The sequence below is a fragment of the Labeo rohita genome, chromosome 25 (assembly GCF_022985175.1).
Source record: "Labeo rohita strain BAU-BD-2019 chromosome 25, IGBB_LRoh.1.0, whole genome shotgun sequence".
In the NCBI taxonomy this organism is placed as follows: domain Eukaryota; kingdom Metazoa; phylum Chordata; class Actinopteri; order Cypriniformes; family Cyprinidae; genus Labeo; species Labeo rohita.
The window spans coordinates 24,131,214-24,135,390 of NC_066893.1; the positions used below are offsets into that span (position 1 = coordinate 24,131,214).

The window sequence follows — 4,177 nt, forward strand, 5'->3', positions numbered from 1 at the left end:
ACACTCCTATGAAAAGTAATACCTTCAATAAAGATCATGATCTGCAGTCTACAGATGCATTTGATTTATCATTTGAGCGTTTGATTTGCCTTTTGCGATGTTGATTTCAGCATTTAATTTATCATTTGTCATTAGAGCACTGGATTATAGATTTAATTATGACAGGTTTATACTGGGTTGATCGTGAAAATTGAATATCAAATACAAATGATTTTTAATTTGATTTTTGATACAGCCATTTTGATACAGCCATGAAGCCATTTGAGAGTTTGATTTATTATTTGATAATTTGAGCATTTGATTTATCATTTGCACAGTTGTTTTGAGAGTTTGATTTATGATTTGATCTTTTTAGGCATTTGAATTTTCATTTTAATTTTGTTAGGAAAAAACTTCCATAGGATACTCCTTCAACTAACTTAGTTAAGAACACAACACTTGTAATACAATAACGACACCTTGTGGTTACTGCAGGATACTACATTCCTTCCTTCTTAAGATATGAATTGGATTGCCTTTTCTTTACTTAGAAATTTCTTTCTGTTCTATTTATAGATTAGTATTATTAATTAAAGTCACATAACTAAATATCAATGAAATCATTTAAGATATATAACACTGTCTATCAAACACATTATAAGTGTCTTATTGATTAGGATCTATATATATATATATATATATATATATATAAGAAAGAACTCTTCAACCTAGATCAATTATTTTACTCTGATTCTCGTACTAACTTGTTTTAAGCAACATAGTCTTTGAAGCGAGCTGGAGAACGTTTCTCTCTGGCAGACCTTTCTCGGGTTTGTAGGTTGGGCTTCCCCAGCAATCACTGGTTTTTCAACAGCAATCACTTCTTGCGATTGTGCCTTCTCCAGGACAGACATCTCCTTCCCTGCATGTGCATCGACCACATCAGCAGTCGATAATGCAGTAGTGATTCCGTCCTGTTCTTTCTCTGTGGGTAGTACAGTCTCAAACATCTCATCTGTACTCTGAGTTCTTATTTGGTCCACATGCCTCTTCACGGTTTTTCCCTGCCCTAGAGCGGTCTTGTATAAAAGAGGTCCTGTACAACTTTCCACTACTGCAGGTATCCATATTGGTCCACCACTGTAGTTCCTCACGTACACTGAATCTCCAACTTCAAAACTTCTGAGTTTGCAGCTCTTGTCATGACCGTCTTTTTGTTTCTGCTGTTTTTTTCAGAATTTTGGTCTTTACATCAGGAAGGAATAAGTCAAATGGAGATCTCAACTTCTGTGACATTAACATCTGAGCAGGTGACAACCCAGTCGTTGCATGGGGAGTGATTTTATAATTTAACAAGAATCTTGCTACTCTTATCTTCACTGTGTCACCTCTTATCTTCTTCATCCCCTGCTTGAAAGTTTGAACCACCCTCGAAGAAGGATGATGAAGAGCTGACATCACGTGTTGAATGCCGTTTCTTTTCATGAAAATTCCAAACTCTTCACTGGTAAAGCATGATCCATTGTCTGACACTAACATTTTAGGTAATCCATGTGTACTGAAACACCGTCTCAGTTTCTCAATGGTGATTTGGGAAGTTGCATGCATAGTAGGATAAACTTCCATCCATTTGGAATGAGAATCTACCAGAACTAGAAACATCCTTCCTAAGAAGGGCCATGCGTAGTCAACATGAAGTTGTTCCCAGGGTGAGCCTGACCACTCCCACGGGTGCAATGGAGCTTGAGCAAGTCCCTTTTTGAAACTTTGACACATCTCACATGTCTGCACCACTTTCTCCACATCCTGATCCATACCAGGCCACCACATGTATGAACGGAATGGGTCTGATATAACTGTTTCAATACAGCCGCTCGACCTTGTGATGGTATGATGATTCTTGCTCCCCAAATCACACATCCATCTTCAACACTCTCTTCGCGAGTCTCTCCTATGAGAGTACGGTAACAGTGGGGGCTCCACTTCTTCAGGCCAACCCTTTAACATGTACTCATGTACCTTGGAGAGCGTTATGTCATGGGATGTCCACCTCCGAATTTGTACTGCAATTACAGGTGAGTCATCCATTAAATCCATCATCAGCACTTGATCATTACTGTCATCCAGTTCTCCCTCACCTGGTATTGGGAGCCTACTCAGCATGTCAGCATTTTGGTGGTTCTTCCCTGGCTTGTACACAATGTTGTACTGATATGCCTGTAACATCACAGCCCACCTTTGCACTCTGGGTGATCCCATTTGAGGAACGGCCTTTGTTTCATTGAACAAATTAATCAAGGGCTTATGATCAGTGCAAATTGTGAATGCACGACCATACAAGTACTTGTGAAATCTTTGGATCAAAAGATTCCACAGCTAAGCCTTCTGCTTTTCTGCAGCCGTTAATGTTCTTGACATGACCCCAAGAGGTACTCCGTACTCTCTCCTTTTCTGCGCTGTGAGAGCACGGCACCCACCCCGTAGGGTGAGGCATCACATGCCAGAACGATTTCTAAATCTGATGAATAGTGCACTAGCACACTTGCTGATTTCAGTAGAGCTTTAGATTCCTTGAAAGCTTCTTTCTGTGGCTTTTTCCACATCCACTGAACATCTTTTCTTAGCAGCAGATGAAAGGGGGTAGTAGCGTTGCTAGACTGGGAAGGAACTTATTATAATAGTTCAGCAACCCCAGGTACACCTTAAGTTCTGTAACATTCCTTGGTTCCGGTTCCTCAATGGCTTTCACTTTAGTTCCTGTTGGATGTAAACCCTGTGCATCTACTCGGTGACCCAAATGTTCCACCTCATCTGCCAGGAGCACACATTTTCCCCACTTTAGCCGCAAACCAGCTTCTTTCAGCCTTGACAACACTTCATCTAGTGTCTTCAAGTGACTGTCTTGGTTTACTCCAGTCACCAATATATCATCCAGATAAACAACTACTCCAGGAATACCTTGCAACAATCCTTCCGTTGTTCTCTGAAAGATAGCAGGAGCAGAAGCCACTCCAAAGGGCAGACGATTATATGTGAATAACCCTTTGTGAGTATTCACAGTCAAGTATTTCTTGGAGTTCTCATCCATGATGATTTGTTGCTATGTGTGACTCATGTCTAGTTTTGTAAACTGCTTTCCTCCATCCAGTAAAGCAAAAAGATCTTACACTCTAGGTACTGGATATTGTTCCAGTGTTGACACTCTGTTGACTGCAAGTTTGTAGTCACCACATAATCTTATACTCCCATTTGGTTTCAAGATAGGAACAACAGGAGCTGCACATTCTGAATACTTAACAGGTGAGATTATCTTGTCCTGCAGCAGATGATTAATCTCTTCCTCCACCTTTGTTTTTAAAGCATATGGCACTGACCTTGGTCTATAAAACCTTGGTGAGGCATCATTCGGCACATGAAGAGTAGCAGTAGTGCCCCTTAAGGTCCCAAGCTCCTCTTTGAACACTTCCTTGTGCCTGGATAGCACCTGTTGCACTGTCATCCTCTCTGACTGTACCAGCTTTATTTCACCCCACTGCAGTTGGATGTCTTCCAGCCAGGCTCGGCCTAGTAAGCATGGTCCTGTTCCTTTAACTATGACAAGAGGCATTTCCTTTTCCTGCTGCTGGTATTTTACATGAACATCTGCCACCCCCACTATTTCTAAAGTTCTCAACTTGATTTTTGAGGGTCTTTGTTTGGGAGCTTTCGAATCTTTCCAAATGTCACTGAACATTATCTCGTTCATTAGAGTGACACTACATCCTGTATCCATTTCAAAGTTCATGAGTTTGTCATCAATATTCAGCTCAACAGTGAGGGGTTTCACTTTCTTCAATGCATCAGCTGTTACACATGCCAGTGTGAATGTTCCTTCTGATTCATCACTCTCATTACTTTCACTTACATTAAATGCTTGATGCGGACGCACTCCTTTTCCTCTTTCTCCAGTTACAATGTGTCCCCTATGTTTATTTTTGTTGCGACAGGCCCTGGCAATATGGCCTAGTTTCCCACACTCATAACATTTGTCCTTTTCTCACCTTCCTCATCTCACTTGGCTGGGGGTTGAAATGACTTCTTAGCATCGTTACCAGCTGCTGATAAGTTCTCTTACTTAATTTTACAGGGCTGAGAAGATTTCGCATCACACTGTAAGTTTGTGGTCCCACAACACTTATAAGAATAGCTCTTTGCTTAC

At 40.8% G+C, this 4,177-nt stretch overlaps 1 pseudogene; it reads right to left on the reverse strand.

Annotated features, from left to right (window-relative positions):
- Nucleotides 1-716: 716 nt before the first annotated feature.
- Nucleotides 717-3,586, reverse strand: LOC127156498 (uncharacterized protein K02A2.6-like; annotated as a pseudogene).
- Nucleotides 3,587-4,177: the final 591 nt, after the last annotated feature.